The sequence below is a fragment of the Poecilia reticulata genome, linkage group LG17 (assembly GCF_000633615.1).
Source record: "Poecilia reticulata strain Guanapo linkage group LG17, Guppy_female_1.0+MT, whole genome shotgun sequence".
NCBI classification, from domain to species: domain Eukaryota; kingdom Metazoa; phylum Chordata; class Actinopteri; order Cyprinodontiformes; family Poeciliidae; genus Poecilia; species Poecilia reticulata.
This window is the reverse complement of record NC_024347.1, coordinates 24,950,386-24,961,888: the sequence shown is the minus strand read 5'-3', so window position 1 is coordinate 24,961,888 and position 11,503 is coordinate 24,950,386. Positions and strand designations below refer to the sequence as shown.

Here is an 11,503-nt window from a genome sequence, read left to right as displayed (position 1 = left end):
ATGGACTCGAAAGACTGCTGTTTGTCACAATGTCAAAAACAGCAGTTATAATATATTATTGCACTTTGTTTGTACAGAAACTTGTTGAACACCAGAGTTATCAAYATGGAATAGAATTCAATTAAATGTAAAAATGTAATGTATACATAAACACACACACATCCATATATATTACCAAAACAAAATCATTTGACAACCATTTAGTGTCCACAGATGGTTACTTTGCTGAATAAATGTGTTAATTTGTCCCTAAAGTCTAAAACAGTAATCTTCCTCTGACAGGATGTGAGAAGATTATGTGTAATTGTTTTAAAGTCAGACACTAAATATGTGTACACTGCTACTGAAAAAGCAAGTCTGCAAATGCTGTCCTGCAATCTTGGAATAAGTATCAAGTTTTCTTAATATCCAAGTCTTTATAGAGTAACAAAACAATTCAGAACAAAAGATTCTTGTTATAAAAGATCAAAGTCTCACAAGAAAATACGTCTATGGGACTGAGTGTGAGAATTGGTTTATTTGTATAAAAATGAAAACTGTGTATGCTGAAAGGCTGAGGACATGACAAATTCCCTTTTGTGAACATTGTTATGAACATAAATAATCCTATTTAAGATAAGGCACTGAGTCAATCAAGAGCAACCATGAACAACAAAATGCATTTTGTCATTGTGTTTATTCAAAAGACCATAATAKCATTTTAAAGATTCTCATTWAGACTGATAGTAAAACTAGAAAGTACAAGGAAGCTTTTAAACAGTACAGTTATACATCYTCCGCCCGGAGAACCGGTAAGAAACAAGTCTAAGAAACAAATGACACACCTGTCAAGTTTAATTTCCTCGTGTCAATTAGCAAATAGTTTTGCACATATTTCYAAAATAACTCTACAGAGTTCCTCATTCAAAGTGAATCCACAGTACAACGTTGTCACACCTGAAAGCTCAAAGCTCCTGTCCAAGTCCTCCACCATAGTTCCTCAATTTATTTAATTATGTATTTCTTTGGTAATGAAATGAACACAACAGAATGAAAACTTTAAACAGAATCAAAAGCAAAAATAGGTGTAACAAAAACCTTGAGTGAAAMATAAGTAGGCATAATAAATCAGCACTTAGTCCTCAAATTGCAAGTGAAAAAATATTTAAAAACACAATCAAAAATAAGTTTGTACAGACTCAGGGATGAACTTATGCAAAGCGGGTTCAAAAGTACTYTACAAAAATTTTACAAAAATCCTGAACAAGAGAACTCTCTACAAAAGGCCCATCAGTGGATRGATTGATAAACTCTGAGGACAAAAACCTCAGTGGAGGACTTAATATAAGCCTCCAATAAAGAAAAGGACTGGTGACCTTCAGTGGAGGATCCTTCACGGTGCCATTAAAACAAACTTGTTTTTATCGGTCATTTGTCCTGGGGTTTTAAATTAGTGTCCTTTTTGCAAGCTCGGCTCTCAGCACCTACGTCCCTCACTCATGAAGACTCCAGCTCTTCTAGGTCCTTAAATTTCTTTTAAGTCCAAGGTTTATGCGAATTCCCCTTGGCCATTACCAAACCTCATATTCAGACCACAGGCAGYCTCCCAAAGCCCACACGGTTCAGTCCTAACACAGTTGCTGGTCATCAGTGGCATCCTCCTCTGGTATCCTTCCAGACCTCTCCTTCATTCTCACTGACAATGAGTAAGCATTCATAACAAAGCACTGGTGGTGGAGTGTTTCAGCAACTCTAACTTTCACTTCTGCAGAGGTGGACAGCCTGCAGGTCCCAGTCGCCATCGCATAAGTGTCATCCCTAAGCTACTCAAACAAAGAACGACTGTGAACAATCCAAACATTTTAGCTTTGTAAATCAAGCTAACACACGTCCATTTAAAGACTCCCTTTCCACTATGAGCGATTTTGAGGGGAAACCAATGCAACTGTGYGGTTGCGAAKGGCCCTCTGGTGTYTTTACCTGGTTATAGCGTTTGATTTTCTAGGAGGTGCGGTCCCCGACTCCAAATAACATCATGGGAGAAGAACGGGATATGTTTGGTCCATCCGCTCCTATGGTCGTGCTTGTTCTCTTCTAAACTCATCCAGTTTCTTCTTATATCCCTTCCACGTTCCATTTCGTGGGTGACCCTTATAATTTTTTCTCAACTTAGTCCACATCATGCTCTTGACCGTGTCTACCCACGTCGTAAATGGCTGGATGACGGTGATGTGGAAGCCTYTATTCACCATGTCTTTTGTCGCTTCAGCTGCAGCTTTCATTTCCTCTTTAACCTCTCGGAAGCCTATTTTTTCGACGTGATTCTCTTATTTCTTGGAGAATAGTTTATAGATTAGCTGTCTCGCCRAGAAGGACTTCACTGCAGCAAACAGGGCGGAGACGGACCACTGTCAGTCTCATACTTTATTTCAGTGGTTCCCAAACTTTTCCTCCTGCGCCCCTCACCCCCCGGCCCCCAGTGATTTCCAAACATTTTCTGGACCCCCCTATGGATTAGAAATGGCTGTCTGGTTGAATGACGCGGTGGGGGTGGGGGGTTGTCAACTTTTTTGGGGGCAAAATGAATGTACGTAGCTCAGCATAGACAACAACATCAGTGGCCTACAGGCTAGTTGTTAAGCTTAAGGTTATGTATTGATATTAGCTAGTCATCTTTTAGCTAACTTTACCTGCATCTAACAGCTTTACTGAACTCAGTCGGTTAGTTTGGCAGGAAAACTGTGAAAAGTTCTTTGCGTTTTGCTGGTTTGCTGCCATGATTCTAACACACCTGTGTAGCTCTGCACAACAGCAGCAGGTCTCCTTCACTACCGCACAGGTGTAAAGACAGCACTCATGTTGTAGCGCTCATGTTGTGTTTAAAGGCGGCTTGGAAAAACAGGTTACCACGTTAACGGATGAAACAGTTTTAACTGCTGATAAAAGTGACAGAGGATATGGGAAGTGTGGAAGCCTCTACTGTATCAAATTGACATAGGATTAACAGAGAGTTGGCGATTCTAAGGTAAAAACTCAGCGCATACAGCGTTCATGTTTTGTTATTTTCATCCAGACAGCTACCCGCACCCCCCCTGCAATGGCACGGCGCCCCCCCAAGGGTGCGCGCCCCACAGTTTGGGAACCTCTGCCTTATTTAGAGATGGGTCCATTGCACTCCGGAAGTGAAGGGGGCGCTGTTTCCTATATTATCCGYGGCCTTCCGTTTTTATTTTCTTTTTAAACTTGTGATATATKTTCACCTTTAGGATCGAGTTTCACTCTCAGAATGTATTTGAACTTCTCTCTTTTATTTACTTCAGCGCAGCTCACAGTTTTTAGCAAATTCTGTAGCTTTARGTGTACTTCTCAATCTGCTTCTGAGTCGCATCTTTTTGGGCCTACTACTGCCTCTAGTGGCGTGGGGKTGGTAACACRACTAATCTAATTACATTACTAAATCAGAATACCATAATGTCTCTATTATTTACTATTAATTTCGGCAATACTGGCAAAAWGTAAAAGATTATTTATCTTTTGCCAGTAAAAGATAAAAGATAAATTATCTTACAAAACAATTTTTTTTCATTTTCTTAAGGATGTAGAGCTACTTAAATCACAATACTTTTATACATTATAAATAATGTCTATATATATATCCACCAATTATAGGAGGAACAAAGGAAATAAKGAGACCTGAAAAACAACATGGTCAACTATAATTAAAAAAAATACAATTTGGAAGAGATACATAAGAAATTTAATTCAGCAAAAGTCAATAGCAAACAAATTAATTAGGTACAGAAGAATAACAACCCAGGTCGTTACAGGGGTGTTAAACAGATGCAAGCAAAAATTCACATTTTTGTTTTTACAGTGCCATGTATATTATTCTGAGTCTTTTATATGGGAAAAATTAGATGAAATTATTTAATCTATCAAGGTGGAAACTTTCCTTTGACTCTAAAACGATAAATCATATTCATAGAATCACATTATCAACAATTTGTGAATGAAGCAAAAATACTTGGCATGCTATAGGCAAATGTTATTTAGTTTGGTTAAGAATAATTATTTCACTGTCAATAATGACTTCTAATAGATGTTCTTAGTTGCCAGAGGAACACAGTAACACATTCATAATCTCAAAGGTTCAAACTGATGAATAAGGAGGATGGATGCTCCCTGCTAAAATATTTCTTGTCRTCTTTCATGTTCTCTCAGCAAACAATTGAGACAGAGTTGTTTTTGGTTTCACTGCTATTTACCTGTTGTTATACCTGACATTCAAAGTATTCTTAAAAGATTGAGTGTTAGTCTGCAGCTCATGTGACCAAACCAGCTGAGGAGATGAAAAGTTCAAACTTGAGTTAAAATGTTGCTTTAACTTGAGATAAGTTAAAACTGAAGTTAGATTGTTAAGTTTTAACATTTTAACTCAACAACCTCTACCTAACTAGAGGTTGCACACAACCTCAAGCTGTGTAACCAAAAGGTCTTCTTAAAAGGTAGAGTCTCTGAGAACAGTCCTTAAAGATATAGTCAGTGTTTTCAGCAAAGTTGAGCTGACTGTCCAGGAATGACACAAGGAATTAAAATTTTGCAACAGGTAGGTCATCAAGTAAAACTGGAATCACTTTCAGTTCTTGTTTACCTGATTTAATTAGCTCTACTTCCTTAAGAAAAYGAAAAGGTATGTTCTTTTGTGGGGGAATTTTTCCTTTACTGTTCCAGTACTGCCAGAATTAAGAATGAATAATAAAGACTTTGTGATATTCTGATTTAGTAATGTAATTAATTAGTTGCGTTACCACCCCTATTGTGACAAAAATATGATGTTGATGGGATTATTTCTGGTTTAAGAACAGCAAATGCAGATGTTTATGATGGAATTAATCTACATAGATTATATATACAGTAAGTTACTGAACTACAAATTGGGCTGTATTCACAGTTAAAAGAGCTGGTTTGTTTAATAAATAAGCTGAGARAAAWTGGAGTAACGCAGACTGCGTCTCCCGTGTGATCATTTACATGCTGATTTTCAGCTTCATCTGCTGCTGACGGGTCCAGAAACCTGGTACCTGTTACACTTCGTAATCAATGCACCCAAAGGAAATTATTCGCTTATAACTACTTTTTATCTGTCTTGTTTTTTTCTTCCCATTTTTTTTTTTATGTTCTTAATTTTATTGGTGTTGAAAAACAGAGGGATGGTCTGTTTACTCATTCCGTTAATACGGAATGAGTAAAATTAATTAATGGGGCCCACTTGACAAATAACTTTGAATAAAATATTAAGTCTTTTCAAGTAAACATGCTCAAGTCCAATTCAAATCCCAAGTTATTGGTGCAAAAGTCAAGTCCAAATCTGAACATTTTTTCAATGAATATTAATGACTCGAGTCTGACTGAGTCCAAGTCATGTGACTCGAGTCTCCACCTCTAGCTGTGCTATATATATATATTGCACCTCCTGTTCTTACCAACCACAATTAGACAGCATAAGATCCTGAAGGAACCAGAAGCAAAGCTTTAAAATAGCTGCCTTGAAAAGAAGAATTAGGAATAATTCTGCGCAATTGCGATTTGTGGTAAGAAATGTTACTTGTTTATTTAAGAAGCAGTAGAACATTGTTGTTGTATTTGTTTAACCATAACATGTTTTATTTTATATAAGGGGGACACAGTATTTAGTTGTATACTTGGTTTAAAAGGCTCTCAAGGATATTTATTTCTATTACTTAATGATTAAGCCTTGGAAATTATTTTATTAAACATGTCCAACAATGCTATATCATTTCATTTTATGCAACATTCTTCACAGTGTCTATGAAAAGAAGAGACCAGATTAAACTGCACCAGTTTGGAAGTCCCTATTAGTCCAAGAGGCCACTACAGCATTTGATGTTGTAAACTACAGAACGAAAGCAGGTAAAATGAACCTGTTAGCAATAATTGAAAAACGGTTCCTGTGAAAGAAATAAGAAGCTGCTTGCATCTTTGTTTGGCTAGATGAGGTTTTTTATGTTTGTCATATTCACAGTACAGACAGATGTGAGAAACACACTTTTTATGTTTATGTCATGATTTGTAAACAATGCAAAGTTTGTGCAATAGTAGAGAAACTTGTTTTTGCTTGATATATTCTTCCTGGCAAACCAGCAAATTATGAATGACAAATAATTTCAATACYACCTTTAAATCATTTAAGAAAATGCAAGTTAGCATTGCTAACTTGCATTTTCTTAAATGATTTAACTATTAATAATAATATTTTTCAACATTTACATTAATATCAGCATCAAGACACTAAGGAAAAACTTATTTTAGTGAGACTAGCCTTAAGACACACCTTTCTTAAAAGAACGAAATGGAGCCTTCTTTGACTTTTTCTCAACATTTTAAGAATTTTCCCTCTAAGCAGGACAGGCTGGTAGACTGCCTAACTAACTGTGGAGGAGATGCAGAGATCCCAAACTCATGTGGGAGAAAATAGTTTGAATACATTTTCTTCTTATTCTCTGCTGTTCTTTTTTCCCYCTGCCAGTTTTGGTAAATTACCATGTGGTAGGTTTGCGGTTGTCCCAAATACTTCCCACTTTCATACAATGGACTCAAAAGACTGTTTGTCGCGATGTCAAAAATAACACATTTCAATATATATGATTGTCTGTTTGCACAGAAACTTGTTGAACACCAAAGTTCTCAAAATGGAATAGAATTCGAGTAAAAGTAAAAATTTTATTTATACATAAACTCACATACATCCATATCACCAAAACAAAATMATTTGAAAACTATTTAGTGTCCAAAGATGGTTACTTTGTTGAGTTAAGTAGAAAGTAGAAGCTGAATAGATGTGCAAATTTGTCCCTTTTAAAACGGGTCAGGTTGAAGTCTAAACAGTGATCTTCCTCAGACAGGATGTAAGAAGATTCTGTTGYAATTTATTTTAAAGCTAAATGCGGAATATGTGTAAAACTGCCACTGAAAATGCATGTCTGCAAATGCTGTCCAGCAATCTTAGAATAAATATTAAGTTACCTTAATATCTCAGACTTAGTTAAATGGATAAATAATAACACTATTCATACAAAATCAAAGGTCCTTGTCATAAAAGRTCAAAGTCTCATGAGAAAATAAGTCTATGGAATTGGGTATGAGAACTTTTGCAAGGCACCGTATATCTGGGTTCACAGCCATATATTGTGTTTTCTTTGTTGTTTTTCCAACAACAAAGAAAAAAATGTTTTATTTGGCTAAAACATTGTTTATTTTAGCCAAATTTATTGATTTAATCAAATGTGAAATAACRTTGTTTCCTTTTTCAAATGTGATTTTCTTTTCTTTCCTTGTAGGACAGCTTGAGTCTGCATAGCATTTTTATCTTGAGTCTTCTATAAAGTTTTCTAAAATGGGAAACGAGGTACCAAGGGAAAGGGACATGGGCAACACCCTGAGGTGCTGCAAGTGTGGCAAAGAACTGTCTCCCTGTACGTCCAATGATGACTTAAGAAAAGAGACTGTCAATGGGATATATGTGCACGTCTTCAATAACGGAGAATACTACAGACCAGTTGGCCCCAACTATCACTATGAGTGTAGAAGCTGCTTCAAATAAGGCTGTGAAGACAGTAGGAGAGAAGGAGAGCAGATGAAAGGAGAAAGAGGAAAGAAAAAAGTTGGTTYATAAACTCCAAGCATCCCACCAACAAGCTAAAAAGCAGTATAAGAAACAGCTAAATGAATTGTCAGAAGAATGTGAGACAAAGCAAAATATTCTAATTAGGCACATTGATCATCAGTTCAACAGCAACTCTCAGAGTGACTAAGATGAGTTTCTAGAAATTCTGACTTTGAAATATAATATTGAGGTTTCAGATGCCAACAGCTCAATTTAGTGCAACTTTTTTCCTGCACAGTTTCTGAATGTCCTTGCATCATCACTTGAAGATGCTCCTGACAGAAACTCTGCTGTAATTTCAAATGTTGAAATGCAATGTTTTAGACTCCTCTTATCAAGACTCACATATTTCAATGTCAAGATAATCTACACTGAAACCTTAGTTGAGGTCCATAGCAGAGAGAGCAATGGACCCCAACTAAGGCCCTGAATGTTCTCAAAGCACTGTCATTAAACTGGCAAGAGGATGTTTCTACAGCTAACATCCTGTCATTGGTAAACATTTATGAGATATCACCAGGATGGATAGATGATTCAGGATGCTCTCTCACAGGCTTTTGACCTTACTGATTGTGAAAGTTTCTATCAGGATTTTCAAACAGTTCTCCAAAAGAAAGACATTAACAGTCTAGATGCAACTCTGGCTCACATAAAGATGTCAGAGAAGTTAGATGGGTTTACAATTGACAGAAAATAAAAAGATCATTGCTGTTTTGCAATTTTTAGAAAACGCCCCTAAAGAAGCAACATTCATGAAYGATTCTTTAAAAAGTGACATATTCAGCATAGAAAATGCACAAAACTGCCCGTTTCAGATCTGCAAAGCAGTTTTTGAAGCAAAAGGCTTTTGGCCCACAATCAAACACATGGTGCAGTTGTGTCTGCTGCTGTTGTATTTGCAGGATGCGACTGAAACTCAAATCCTCTGTTAAGCAGAGGAATCTATCATTAAGGAGAAAATGTCTCTCTGCATTCCATCATCTTGATCTGTCAAAACTAAAGAAAAATGATTGTCTGATATGTCCCACTGACGTCCTGCAAAACATCTTGAGAAAAATTCTGCAGTGAAGATTTGAAACAAACCAAAATATTTACAGCTGCTTTTTCAGACTCTTCATGCAAAACTAAACAAAGATACATGTACTAAGTAGGATTGTTGGTTTTGTGAAAAAACAAAGGTACCGTTTTTTTKKKKTTTWWTWWWWTTTWRKWAARGKTTTWRKYMWYYKGGGKWASYTWWWWYYTTTTTTKGGGGTGTCAAATTAACTAGTTGGGTGGCAGGTTGTTTTGCGTGTCTAATATGCTAAAGATTCAAAACTCTTAGTAATCCATTTTGTTTCATTTTTGTCTAAACATCTACTTCAAATATTCAGATTTATTCTTTGACCAGTTCACAGAATATGTTGAGTGTTTTGTTTATGGTGACGGTAATAACATTAAATTACCTGATTAATTTCAGTTTGGTACTATAATGGAAACATATTTTCATTTCTATTGTCATTGTTTTATGAAATTTTAAAGCTTGCTTTTACTGAATTTAAGAAAACATTTAATACATTTAATAGCTATAAACTGAGTATGGTGATTGATATTTGTTATTCTTKGTGGACCATAATTTACACATTTAGGTCTCTGGAAGAGTTGTGTATCTTACCTAGGGTGATAAAGTCACCTTTGAACCTCGCATAGATTGCTTATAAAGCCAAAATTTTTAAATTGTGTTGGGCATTTCACATATTTTGTTAAAAATCTATTTTTCTGCACTTTTTTTATGTTTTAAAATGGGGGTGTTAATTAAGTGATAAGATGTTTAATGTTTTTCTTTAAACTGATGACAAGAATCTTGGAAAGATAAACTAGGTCATTTGCATCTTATACAAACAAGATGTAAAGGAATTTGTACTCAAGTCTGATTTTGTCTTTTCAATGTTAAATTCTGACTGTGTCTGGTGTAATAAAATTTTTATCCTTAAAACTGGTTAACTCTCTCCAGCTGTTTTTGAATAATATTACCTCCTTGAGTGTTTTTAACCCAGTTAAAGAGTGASATAATATTACTCAAGTAAAAGAAAAAAGGTATAATGCAGTAAAACTACCGGTACTCGTATAAGTACACTTTTTCCAAAAAAGGTACGGCGAATGTAACAAGTATTACCCACTTCTGAACATAGATAACATCAGTAGCCTACAGGCTACTTGTTAACAAACTTAAAGTGCTGTATTGTATTAGCTAGTAATCTTTTACCTACTTTACCTGCATCCAACAGCAATACTCAACTCAGTCGGTTAGTTTGGGGGGAAACCCACAAAGTTCTTTGTGTTTTGCTGCCATGATTCTAACACACACCTGCGCAGCTCTGCACAGCAGCAGCAGGTCTCCGTCGTAAACCCMGCGTGACCATCTGAAGTGCKGAAGCCCCTACTGTATCAAAATGACACAAAAATAACAAGGAGTTGGCCACTTTAAGGTAAAAACAACAAACAGCTTCCAGTCCAGGGAGTCATGGCCGCCGGTCTTGTGCGAAGGGGAACAGATTTTCGCACAAGACTGGGCCWGCAGCCAAACGGTTGCTGTTTAATCTAGTCTGTGTTTGGTGGGATTGGACATCCATCCATTTTCTTACACTCTTGTCACTACTGGGGTTGGGAGGTGCTGGTGCCYATCTCCAGCTAACGTTCCGGGCGAGAGGCGGGGTCCATCCTGGACAGGTCGCCAGTCKGTTGCAGGGATTGGACATGTTTAACCCAATTAAAATAATTTCCAAAGCTTAATCRCGGTGAAATATATAAGTCAAATGTTCATTGAAAGTCTTTTAAAACAATRTAAAACTGAACAATGTATCACAAGTTTMTTTTAAATAAAATTGAACAGGTAAATGTTCACAAAAAGAATACATGGTATYTTTCACCTTTCTGCATATGCAGTTGTCCTTTTTYCTGCTTTCCAAATGCGCTATTTTCAACATTTCCTTCTGGATTTTTCAGTGTGCACCATAACACAAAAAACACGAATTGGTGTCGAAGAACTACGTTTTCTTCTTCGGAAGAAGAAATAAACTGCTCTTCAAAATAAAACCAGAAATGAACACAAGGTGTCACTGTTGGACCAAATCAGGAGCATTTCTATTATTTACATTGTTTACCTCTTTTGTAAAGGAAATGTCAAAATTGAAAGCTATTTTCTTCACAGCTGTCTTCTTTACTGCTATAGTTAAACTTCATCTGAAAAAGATATGGCTTAATTTCAATTAGGAAATGGTTGATGTGAAATGAATCGATTAAACGACAATTTTCTGCATCACTTATATGGTAGATTGTAGATTTGTCAAAGTAAAACAAAGTCTGATAAAGTTGTAACACCACTTTACAACTTTACTGCTCTTCAACATTAGTGTCAAAACAGTTTTGTCCACAGCAGAGGCATCCCTGTTACCCCATCCATCACAGCTAATTGTCGTGATTCCATCTTTTGGATCTGAGACCAAACACAGAAGCTGCAAACCACAGCAAGAAAACCTAACCTAGAAATGTGGAAATGTCATAGTCTTCTCATCATCTTTGAATACACAAGCTACCATGAAGAGTAAATAAATCCAAAAATACCGCTACCAAAAATGTTGATAGTGTAGAACAATATTCTGGCAGTCCAAACACACCAACTAACTGAGTCAGAATCAGCAGAGGCAGTGTATATTTTCTCATCCTGGGCTTTAAAATCAGTAATCAGAGACTTTTTGTAGTGGGATACATTAATGGAGTTACAGCATTGGTCACAAATCACGTGACAAATGCTTCCTTGAGAAGTAATTAGGACATCTAGTGCCATCTGGTGTTAAAAAA

The 11,503-nt window shown here is 36.3% G+C and overlaps 1 long non-coding RNA gene across 2 annotated transcripts in view; it reads left to right on the top strand.

The window, feature by feature from the left end:
- LOC103479809 (uncharacterized) overlaps positions 1-7,644 on the top strand; it is an 11,277-nt gene extending 3,633 nt beyond the window's left edge. For both annotated transcript variants that reach the window (XR_535995.1, XR_535994.1), the window contains exons 2-3: positions 5,804-5,910; positions 7,338-7,644. This is a non-coding gene — a long non-coding RNA (uncharacterized LOC103479809). The remainder of the gene's footprint in view (positions 1-5,803; positions 5,911-7,337) is intronic.
- The last annotated feature ends 3,859 nt before the right edge of the window (positions 7,645-11,503 follow it).